Below are 13,102 nucleotides of genomic sequence, written 5' to 3' on the forward strand. Positions count from 1 at the left end.
AAACTGCACATGTATTGACAGCAGCAATCACCCAATAGAAAAGGAGATGGTGACCGCAACGAAAAAAAAAACAACAACAAGTTTGTTTGTGAAGGAATGTAATCCAATCAAGAGATTGTGTAATACTGAATGGAGATGCCCGAGGGAGACCAACCTGAAAAGGACCTTACTCATTGGAAATATTGTACTATATATGTACTTCTACTAATATGTCAACAATCATTCAAACTCTGGAAGTAACAACAACATTTGCCAGTGATCACAATTTATTAAAAACTACCTGCAAGAAAATTAGTCGAAACATAAAAACTATTCAGGGGAATACTCAGCTAATGTCAATTGACCAGGGAAGAAATAAATTAAGAATACAACTGGGAACATTTCCAGCTTTGAATTTAAATTTGAAAGAATTGATAAGCCAAATGCAAAGTCAAGAAGGAAATCCAGCTATCAATTATGCTCCCCTATTTAGGCAATAAATACCAAACCCCATTGGAGGGGAGAATAAACTGAAAATGTTGCATTGCCATGCATACGGCATAAAAATAGTGGAAAAAAGAAAAAAAGAAGAAAGCCATAGTGCGGCTTAAGCAGAATATTGACTTTGGTAGTGCAAGAGAAATACATAAATTCAAACAAAAATATTGTAATTGGCTTTACTTACATAAGAAGACGATGTTAAATCAAGACGCGGAAATGATGTTAAAATAATCAGAAGAAATACTGCTGAGATTTAGGAAAAGAATTATAATGAAATGGACGCCCCGCAAAATGCGCTGCTGATAAACCCCATACCAGCTACGATATGGTGTTAATTTTACACTGGGATGCAAGAAAAATGAAGCTCAGAGATAGAGTTAAAATTCAGAGGCACAACAAAGGGTGCAAGATTAGACAAAGGTCCTCATTACAAGTTTGGATGTAGCCTTGCCGGTAAAACCAGCAAGCCTACCTCCAAACTTGCAAGAAAGACCAGCACATGCAAATGGGCAATGCCGGACCCAGTAATTGCCCTTTCGTGGGCGCCGGAATGGGGTGATCCCCATTCCCATTCAGCCCCATAGGGGCGGAATGGGAATGGGGATGCCTGTAGCACTGGCACTGTTCATGACGGTGCCTGTGCTACAGGCATGCTGTGCTAGCGGGGGTCTTTCATTCCGCCAGGTCAGACCTGGTGGACTGAAAGGCACCCGCGAGCACAATTCAGAGTTTGCTGGTCCGGATGCAATGATACAGGCAAGCTTACCGGTACTGTTGTATCTGGACCGGCAAACTCGTAATGAGGCCCATATAGAAATTGAAACAATTGAAGTCATTATACAGAACCTAAGAAATTCAAGAGCACCGGGCACTGACGGGTTAACAAATGCTATATTGAAGAGCAATCCAGCGTAGTGGGCATCTTTTTTACACCATCTGATCAAATAGTCACTGTCAGTAGGAAAAGTTCCAACTTCATGGAAAGCAACAGTTATAGTGTCAAGCTTTAAAAAATGGCTTCGGACAAACCCTATCAACTACCGTTCTATAGCCCTTTTAGACATGGTGGGAAAAGTGTTTACATCAATCCTACTGAAGGCTATATTTAAATGGAGCATCACATTGGGCAGAAGAGACTCCTGGCAGTACAAATTTGTTAAGGGGAGAGAAACAGCATTGAACATTTTCCTGATAAATTTACTAAAAGCGAGATGCGTGAGAGTTAAGTACGAGAATATATTTGTGGCCTTTGTTGATTTATCAAAAGATATCATTAGAAGAGGGAAACTTTGGAACAAGTTGGCTAAATGGAATTGTCCCTCGGCTATCGTAGAAAACATCCAGATTTTGTATACAAACACGGTTATCAGAGTTAGACTGGATACATCTGGATTATTATCTGATCAAATACAGATCAAAACATGCTCAAAACAAGGTTTCCCACTTGCGCCTGAATTACATAACCTATTTGTCTCTGACAATGAAGACGCATTTCATCAGACACGTTCATTTTCACCAAAACTAGCAGGTACTGTAATTGGAAGTCTGCTGCATGCAGACGACGTAGTCCTGTTGGACCAGACTCCAATAGGTCTGCAACATCAGCTAGAAGCTCTACAGGTCTATGTCGACTCCAACTATTTAATAATCAATCCGGACAAGTCCTGCATATTATGCTTCAATGCGGGCCACAGTAAGCAGAAGGGTGGATTGAAGCCAGGGTGGTTTCTAAAAGGCAAAAAAATATTAGAAGTCAACACCATCAATTACCTGGGTGTCTCCATTAACAACAGCAAATCAGAAGCGCTACGTGTCCAATTGATGAAAAGGAAGGCAATCAACTTAGAGGCCCGACACAAGCTATTATTACGGAGATACTGTGGTTTTACTTTTATCCCCGTGATAACTTTCTGCAGGATGAAAGTAGTTTGATTTGTGAATTATGGTGCCGAAACTGCTTTTTGTGTACCCCCTGATCTATGGTCTATTCTAGAGTGGATATTTTGCCGGTCAGTTCTACAACTACCGAAGTCGACACCAATTTCTTTAATAAGGAGAGAACTCACCTTAACCTCTCTAAAAGCGACTGTGACCTAGAAAATTATATCATTCTATCGGAAATGCTATGAAAAACCACTGATTGCAGGCTTTAATGCCATAAACAAGGCAATGCAAGAGTGTGTAGATCCTACCCTCAAGCAATGACAAAAAATGTGTGAAGATATCTTGGAAGATTTAATTGAGACAAAAGAGAATGTATTGAATAAGCCAGGAAAAACAAGAAAAAAATCTATGAATAATAGACTGGATACAAACGTAAGAAGAAACTCAGAAGTAGAAAAATTATGAGGATTTCTGGTTGAGTTCGAGAAAACGAAATATATTACTTGGATATTTGAAATTCTTTCCAAATTGGTATCTTCGTATGCAATATCTGCAGTTTTGTTTAAATATTCTACCCACTGGGGAAGTTATTCAAAGACGATCAAAGTTAAAAGGAACAACGAAATGCAGATTTTGCCAAATCCCAAGCTCAGTGGAATCAATGAAGCACCAAACTTTGGGCTGCAAACGATTGAGAAAAGAACAAGACCAATGTTTGGGTGACATAGTCCAGAATTCTTGTACCAACAAACTTGAGGCTTGGTGGCATATTCTAATAGAAGGAGACAAATTTGCATTATTTTGGCCTTGTTAAGACTGCTAATGATCATTTTCAAAAAGATTGAGGCTTTACCACAAGTGAAAGAAGTGATGAACTAAACAACTAAGTTGCACTCAGTTTATATCTTTTTTTTCAAATGAAATATGTAATTATTTAATTTGTTTAGTTTTAATGGAAAGGAAAAGTAACCAATTTTATTTTTTTATGTAATAGTAGGATAAAAGGTTTCCAATTTTCCAAACCAAATTGTGCCTAATAAATTTAAAAAAAAAAAATTAAATTACCACAGACTGTGTTATTTAGACATGCAGGGCCTTGGAATTGAATTCATCACAGTCCCCCAGTAAAAGTTTTCAGACCAAGTCAGTAAATGTCCAACACTTAGTAGATTCATAAGGAAAACATTCAGATACTTCACCGTCAGGCTTCTCTGGCTATGTTTTGTCTACAGATGTCAAAGGCTTTGGTTCTTTGGATCAGGCACTTCTGCCAACCTGCCCTTCCAGTCCTCATACGGTGTGTAGTTTCAACATCTCTGCAGAGCATATCTTGGGGCCAATGTCACTTAGGAGCTATGAAGGTACAGCTCAGTGAGACTGTTTTACGGTAGAGAGAGATCTGCATTTGACTTATAGGGCTCACAGCTTTATGAAACCACTTTATGTGCATAATTAATTGTGCATGCACTTCCTTCCAAATGCATTGTTGGCATTTGTTCAAATGCTTGGCATATGAGTCATCCCTGTGCACATTCATAATTAGGAATAATAGAATTCTGGGATGCCCACTCTTCATGGCTGACAAAAGTCTAAAACAAAAATGGTCTTTAAAGGGACTTAAGTGTGGATGGCATCACCAATTTCTAAGTGAGAGGAAGCCAGAGATGGTCCGATCGTACTGACTTGAGAGGCTGAAATGAATACCAGGCTTTCTGCATTGTGTGTGATGTGATCCTCAAAGGAGAGATCACAGTCAATGCTTATTTCAATCAATTTTACAGGGGTCAGTTTGTATGTGAATCAGTTAAGCTGATGTAGATGTTGCAGATACAGATGGACTTATAGGAGGAGGAATCTGTATGTCACTTGCATAGTGTTGGATCTTGATATTGAGACCAGCCATGTTTTAATACTGATTTTGCTATATCTAGTCATGACTCAGCCCTTCTTTCTTGAGGCGTATTAATCAAATATACTCTTTGGAGCAGTGATGTTGTAAGGGAACAAGGAAATGGCAGAAACAAAAAGGGGTCTATTTATTTCAAAAATACCTACACCATATCATACTCAACTTTGCTTGACATCAAGGTTGCCTTTTAGGAATGGAGAGATTACCTGATGTAGTCGAGTCATACTGTCAGTGTTTTTACTGACCAAGGAACTAATATATATGCAATTGGCACAAACCATAAAACAAAGTAAACTCAGTTGGTCCTTGTTTTTTTACTATGAGTTTGTCATTGCATACAATACTGCAATTTAGAATTGGAAGACATTTTATAAAGCAGTTCCTCAGAAATGTGATGGCATATTTTAAGGTTTCTGATAAACCAAATTCATAGGACCGTGTTATCAGGCAATTGGACACTACCAGAATGATCAATCTTGAATTCAAACAGCGATGTCCCAAGAATAAATGCAGCCATGGGTCAGTCAGGATTAGCTCATATTAATTCTAGGTTGTATCTTACTACATAGTCTCTCAGAATATTACCTTTCAGGGATTGTCAGAATTGTATGCTGGCTAGACAGCCAGATGTCTGTTAGACTGTGGAACCTAGTAAAATAGGAGAACATTTTGGTGGAACACTATGAAGTGGATGTTTTAAGCATGTATTAACTTTTGAGTTGTGCTCTAGAGCCAAATCTGGCACAGATAATACTGACAAGTCGTTGACTTGATTACCTGTTCCAGCTAGATCATGGTTCATCCCATCTTGTTCATATGATTACAGACCGTCCACAATGCCCGGTGACACTTTACTATTTTGTGTGACCTCCTCACCACCTTCCTTGTACGTGGGGGTTATAAACTATTGGTAAGGCACAGACCTTCCTTAAAAATAAGTTTAGACACACATCTTACCTGTTCCTATCTTTCAGACCACAGACATTGGTTTATCTCTTAGTTCTTGTGAGTGATCTGAGAGGAATTGGTAATCAAGCGTTGGCTCTCTTATGAACATCATCCCCAAATTAAAGGCAAGTGGTAAAAGTGAATCACTAAAGGGTGGACCTCATTTTCTTTGCAGAATGTAGCTATATTAGCTTGCTATTCCACATGATACAATACGATTAAAGGAAATAGTACATTCCTCAACTGCTTTATTGGGCAATTCGATGTAGAGACATTCATTAGCCAGTAGTTTTAAGATTACGCTTGCCAGAACCTTACATCCAACCTTCCATTTGAGCCACCGGAAAACATGCGTGCCAAGAACTATGTGAAAGAAACAAACCTCCCCTCTTATTGGTGAAGTTGAGGAGGATAAATATCTGTTAGGCAGAATCACCTGCAGTACCCTTTGGGAACACTACAGGCAATTAGGACTACAAGTGTAAGCACAATTTCACCTTTGGTACAAGCCTGTACTACACAGTAAAGTGATAGCGATGGCTGAGCAGCCAGACTTATCGCAAGAGTTTAAGTGAGCAGTAGAACAAGTCACACAAAGGACCAACAGATACAGTGGTTCAAATATACACTTACTCAAGGTTTCTTGGTAAAAGAATATAGATTTATTTACTCAGTCAGTTAGAAAACATTACACTAGCATAAGCAGCTCAATATCACACACTAATAAACCACAAAAATCCAACCGGTAAGTCAGATACTTAATAAAGGGATAAAGGTTATGAGATTAGACAGCCCAAATACATTCATAGGCAGGGCAAAGGGTTTCAGTTAAATACAACAGCAATTCTTCTCAATAGGCCTGGGCCAAAGTCAATGATTCAGAGTCTTTTGTATAGGATAGCACAGTTCTGGTAAGTAACGGTTAAGTCTTTGACACAGAGTTTAGCAGAATTTGGCTAGGCGAAAAGTTTGAAGAATGTTAAGGGAAGGACAAGCTTGTGTAGTTGAGGAAAGTTTCACACACTTTCTCGATGACCGAAAAGATTTCCGGACCGTATTTTCACAGTACCTTGTCAATGAAGAAAGCTGTAGATGAGGCAGTTGTTCATGGCAGTTTGAGCAGATCTTGCTGTTCCTGAGCTTTAGTCATGGGGACAAGAAGGAGGATGTCGGGAAGTTCCTGCTGTGCCTAGGGATGAGACCACATGCTGTAGCTAGACGTCGGTTTAATGTGTGAGTGCCTGAAAGTCCATAAGCTGGTTTCCTTCCCTCGGGTTATCTGGTTTTCAACAGCACTCTGATGAAAATTCAACCAGATGGCAACGTTGTTGAGGTGGCTTGCAAGTTGGTTGTTCCCACCAAACTCAAGGGAAGAAGTTAACCTTGAAGGGCTTCTCTGTTGATGGAGTTTCAGGCAATTCGGCCCTGCAGCAGGGCTTCACCAGTCAATCAGGAGTTGAAGCAGTCCTCTTCCTTCAGCTTGTCTTTGGTTCTTTCATTCCAGTGGTCGACTCTGCTTTTCAAGTCCCAGAGACGTGCTTTAAAACAGTTTTCACCCATTCATTCCAGTCTGGCTGTCACTCACACAGCAGTGTGGCTTTCTTTGTTGGACAGCCAGCGCCAATCATGCCAGAATCCATTCAGGTGTCTAGGAGAGTAAGCACAGGGAGTTTCGGGCACCTCCCTCACATCCTGTCCACCCCAGACATTCAGGCGCCAGAGGAGGGCTTTAGCACTGAAGCCCGGCAAAAGCCAACAAACAATGGACCAAACCTGCTTTGGCGCACAGGGATAAACACACTGAGGAGCTTTCCTAAAAGAAATGGCAAAAAAAGTCAACCGGAGACTGTTTTTACAGATAGGACTTGGGCCCCATATTGAAAAACATGGCTGACCCGATGTTTAGCTACCATTGTCATTGGTCGGAAAAAATCATGGTAGTTTGATCTAAACCACTGCCACCAGCCATTTAAAGTAGGAAAGAGTACCATTTTACTGTTACATTAGTGTTTTTACTCAGGGGAAACTAAGCAACCCATCCAGCACTATATAGGAAGATAGTGTGTGCTGGGTCAGTACATTAAAAGAGACTAAAAAGTCAATTCAACTTTACATGCTCTGGGAGATGGTGGTCAGTCCCCGAGAAGGTATTTAAACCTTGGGAAGTCTAAAAGACATCACAGTGTCATTGCACTGAAGGTGCTGTGTGACACACAGAAAAATATGATGCCATTGGAGTTGTTTTAAAACTCCATAACCAAAGAACACAATAGTAAAACACATAGCAAAATACATGAAAGAATGGGAAAAAAGGCTCACACTCTTTCCAGGTAAAAAATCAAATCCTAGAAATCCAGCGAAGTTGTTGGGGGTCTCAAAAGGTAAGGGAAATTAGCACATTTGGAGAATCCGCCCTAACAATATCAAGTTTGGGAAATTTAGTATTGCTGGATAGCTAAATATATATTTCCTTAACCAAGGATTCGATGTTAGGCCATTCAATTCCAAGATGGAGCTAATGTTCCTGTTGGTGATGTAGAAATTAATACTAACTGGAACTCTTCCAACATTCGTAACTGCCTTCCACGTCTGATCCTACTCTATTCATAGCTTTTATATTTTTGTCTTCGCTTTTGTGGCTTGGAGCAGCACTTCTAAGATACATTGAACATCTTCTGACTGAACTCCATGTGGGACAAGCTCACAAGAGGATGGTGGGAGCACATGCTGTTCGAATTTTAAAAACAAAAAGAAACCAAGTGGAGACCTTCAGAACATTCCCTAGCATCAGACACTACCCTTTTGTCTAGCGAATGAACAACAACATATGTGATGGTGTGCAATGGGGGGACTTGTGTTTTCCTTTTCTGCATGAACTATTGTTCTTTGGAATTAGTGTCTTTCCATCGACTCCACCATGCCCCTTCTGATACTTTGAACAGAAGGTGTTCGCATTAACTCTTAACCAGCACCCAAAGAACTCTGCAGCTGTCACAGACAGGGTAGTACCTCCGCTCCCCAGGGATAATCAGCACAGCTAGCTTATGACACTACAACATCCTGCTAAATCATCTTCTCTAGAGTGCCTGAAAGTGGGGAAGTTCTTCTGTGCCTGGGAGCACACAAGCTCTAACATTAAAAGAAAGATAATGAAGTGAACACTTGACAGAAATAACATAGGTTTATTTTCAAGAAGTGAACTCCAGTAAAAGATTAGTTCATGCGGTTCATTGACTTTAGCTTTTAAGTTACTTAGTTTGAGGGTTAGGCAGAAAAAGTTATCAGTTAACCAGTTGGAATTAGGTATACATTTAAGGTTAGCCTCATGGTCTTAATTATTTCCTGAGAGGCACGAAGACGTTTTGACCCAGGAGCTGTAGTAACTTCTTAGAAAACTGAATCAAAGATTCTTCTAGTTAAAACCCAGAATTAAACTTGAAAGCAGGTGGGAAGTCTTTCACAGGGCAGTCTTCATGGAAACTCTGTACTAAAACTGAGATTGAGTTAATGAACAATTCCTGTATTCAGCTATTCAGAAGCTTTCAACCCTTCAGTTATCTGCAAGCGTTTCCAGGTAATAAGCACCTTCTATGGGAGAATTGGATGGGAAAAAGTCTAGGAGGAAAAATGTATTTTAATATTCTATTCTAGTCATCTTCTGCAGAGGGTCTTGGAAGCCATTTAAGGAATGTGAACTTCAGATTCATACTTGTTCTCATTCCCCTTTCCCCTGGTGTTGTGGTGCAGATTGTCAAATTGTAAACTCCAGATGGTCTCACGATATATCTTGTATAATTCTGGACTCCCGAAATTGAGGCTGTCATCCTATAATTTTACTGTGGTGATTTGTCATGCCTACCATACTGCATATCAGCTCCACAGACAAACTAGAAGTGCATGGCATGACACTCCCTATTTGTCAACAAGCAAGAGCAACAGCACAAATAAATTGCTTAGAATGATGTATCTCCAACACAGCTGGATTAGAAAAAGTATTAACTCTCTATCTAAACTGCAGAGTAATTCTAACATGTAACCTTTACATAGAACAAGATTTAGTCAGTGGAGCAATTGGTACAGTTGTTGGCTTCCATAAATATCCACATGCCAACATTCTGTTTGTCAACATCCACTCTGACAAACTTGCAGAAGTAAAACAAATATGCTGCACAATAGCAAGTTTCCTTCTTTTCAAAGAAATGCATGTACACAGAGTCTGATTCTCTATATCTCTTGCATATGCTGTCACTATTCACAAATCTCATGGTCTAACCCTAGATCATGAATTGATTGACATTGGCAGCACAGTCTTTAAATACAGTTTCAGTTAGGTAGCATTTTCAGGTCTGCGTACACTGAATGGTTTATTCCCAGTTAACTTTGATGCAAACAAAGTCAATGCTTACATTCCTTGCATTCTAGAATACAACAGGCTATGTGCACTGTACACCCCCATCTAGATATGTACCATCTACCTCAACAAAGAAAACCTTTAAAAAATAAACTAATGCAAACAGAACCTATAGCAGATTTCCTAATATGGTTAAAGAAACAAAGAACAACTGCTGCTCCATCAAATAATACAGCCACAAAACTGTCTAGTCCAAAATCAACTGCAAGTCAATCAGAAGACAATAAGACAAATGTCTCTTCTCAAAAAACAACTGCAGGTCCATCAAAGGATACAGAGGCACAACTCTCTGGCCCATTTCATTTCAGCAGCACAACTGAATTAAATTGCTATGCAAATGTAGCAATCAATCTTCTCTTCCAATTGTCACCAATTGTTCACATTTACTGAAACGGCTTGGACCAGTTGTGTTTGCAAATGTCCATCCTTCAAAGAAATGCAACAAATAATCCTGGCAGCATTTACAATCCTGCCAGTCGCCTTACTGTAATTAAGTTGAGTATCAATTTCCATAGGAAACCTGAATATTGAATTGCTAATAACCTTTGACTTGCATAATGGATTTGGTTAATATTTGCATACAAAATGTTTCTCATGGTCTCCCCAGACTAGACATTTTAGGAAAGATTCATTAAAAAAATTAAAAGTTATTAAGAAAACAAAAAAACAATGTTTTCGGAATACTACTATTCATTTTCCCTTAGACAAAAAGTCAAAATGTCTGCACAGCACACTGTAAAAACCGCTGGATGGAATTGGGCCCTGCATGACACAACTTTGAGCATTGACTCGATTTGTGGCATGGGCCTGGTGTTGGTCCATCCAGTAGTCATTCAAATAATTGTCAGAGAATGGGGTGATCTTTCTCCCAAAATTATAGCTATATCTCACATGGTGCTTTGCAGCAGAGAGTCTTTTCAGAAATGCAAAAGCTGACATTTTTTTTTCTTTTGTTCGATGTGAGAGATAACCAGAGTTATAATAGGAATAACCAGGGTTAGCCGAAAACAAAAAGTGGAAAAAATGCCATTTGAATGAGGAAAAAGGATGAAATGGCTTCAGGCTAGTAGTGGAGAGGGGAAAGAGAACACCATGTCAAATTGGGGATTTGGGGGTGTGGTGCTACCTCGGGACCAAGTTCAGAGCTTGAATGAGTTTTGTAAGATACTTAGTGTAGCTTGTATTAAGTACTCATGTATTTACATATAGAACATTTTTTCTTGTCAACTCATTATTATTTGAAATAAAGGTATTACTAGATGTTAAAAAGATTTACACTCAAAATAATTGTATAATGTTGACATGTCTGTACATTATTTTTACGAATGACATAGTTAGGTTATATGTCTCGGTTTCCCGGTTAAAGTTGCATTAACGTTCTGTAAATGTTTTAAGAAGAAAATGTGTGTACAGAAACAAATCATAGTCTTTGAGTCTATAGTTATTTATGTGTATACTGACTGCTTAGTGTAGGTGCTGTGGCTTTATTGAGGAGATTGAAACCCAGGGAACTGATGCTCAGCCATTCAGGTGGTTGGAACAACGTGAAATAATACTCATTCCCCGCCCTCTAGCCAAGCAATCTGAGACCCTTCCACGGGTGCAGCATTTATTTTTTTAATATGGTGGAAAGAGCTTTTTGGGGTCTGGGGATAGAACAGGGAGCCTCTAACGGTTACCTCCTTACACTACCCTCCCCCCAAAATGCACCAATCTTCTTTGCTACCCTCTCCCTCCATGCCCACTTAGCTGTCGATTTGGAGATCTATTCTCCGGTCCTGACGCTCCTCCAGTCTCACAACAGCTGCCAATAACATGGAAAAGTATTCTGGTCCCTTTTCCATATTGCTGGAGCCATTCCCCACCCTCCTTCGGAGATTGGCTGTGCAAGCAGCACAAATCTCTCGGGGTAAGAAAAGCCATTTGCCCCTCCAATAAACTGCAGCATCTCAATGGCTTTCACCCTCTTGGTGGGGGGCTGACATGACAGTTAATGGCCCATAGACCACACCAAGGTCATTGCTTTGCTCAAGCTCACCTTGGAGAGGTGTTGTGGGCTATTAGCAGACATGTCAGATCACTGCTGCAGGGGTTAAAGCTAAAATCATGAATAGAAATTGAATGTCTTAGCAATACGTACTGTAGATAGTAATAATGTTTTTAGGAAATATACTAGGAAGTTAATATTTTTAAAAGAAGTGTTTTAGATTATCAATGTTACAATTCGGAGACAGGAGTTTTTTTCTCTACTGAAACATTAATAATCACACTTTAATTGCTTGATTACTAGGAATACATTAATTATTCATACAGTACTATTATGAAAAACAAAACTACAGTAATCTCCTTTATTTTTCTATTATGACATATATTTTTTTGTCTTTCACATATGACCAAGAACACACAATCAGGCAGACATTAAAGAAATTAGGTACGTTTTTTTTTTTAAATTGCACAATTAAAGAAAATGTTCATAGTATGCATTAAAAAAACGTAAAATTCATGGAAAAAACTTGAGTTGCAAGGACGATAAGGTGAGCAATACATTCTAACAAAAACCTTGACATTCCAGGAAATAACTTAAGTTGCAGGAACATTAAGGTGAGAACGTAATGCGACAAAACCCCTGAAATTCAGCTAAAACCATATTGGGACGAGCGGACGTTTAAAGATATGGGAAGACAACATGGTTGTCATCAATGTGGAGGGGGTGGCAGTCCATACTGTGGATCAAATGAAGAAGCACTGGGACAACCTCAGACTCAGGAGCCAGGTGTAGGCAGCCCTTGTTGTAGGTGTCACCATGGAGGTGCACTATGCAGGCCACCATGGGGGGCCACCCTTTCACCTGTGGGTCCTGGAGAAGGCCAAGCCAGATGTCTATGCCCAGATCCTTGACCTTCGGGCATGGATCCAAGCTGCTGGTGACTACCCACAGGGAGTACTTATCTGCAGTGTTTATTTGTCTGCATGGGTATGCATGATTTGAGGAAATTCATTTTCTACATCTACAGTTCTCTACAGTTTAATCTGTGGTAAGTGTCTCCATGTGGGACAAACCTGTGACATGGGAGCCAGAGGTCCTCCTCTCTGCTCAGCTTGGGGCACCAGAGCAGGTTTGTAGCAACAGAACAGGCTGCAGTGGGAGAAGCTAACAAGCCCAGCAGTTGAAGGCCCAATTGGACACAAGCTCCAGTAGGAGTCCCAGGGAAGAACATCTGATGCTCCACAGTTCAGTCAGGGTACCCAGTCCTCTTAGGAGTTCTCTGGTGTAGGGCATCAAAGAAATAGAATCATATGGCCAGGAGGTGGGCCCACAATTGGGTGCCACAGGCTACACCATGGTTGTCAAGTTTCCCTTGTCCACAAGTGACCCCTTGTGCCACTCCTGGTTTTATTCTTTCCCACACTACATGTCTATGCAAGCGGATGTGGTGATATTGCAAGCCATGCAATGGTGCTACTGTAAC

This window comes from Ambystoma mexicanum, chromosome 7p, assembly GCF_040938575.1.
Source record: "Ambystoma mexicanum isolate Mex_15411 chromosome 7p, UKY_AmexF1_1, whole genome shotgun sequence".
NCBI classification, from domain to species: domain Eukaryota; kingdom Metazoa; phylum Chordata; class Amphibia; order Caudata; family Ambystomatidae; genus Ambystoma; species Ambystoma mexicanum.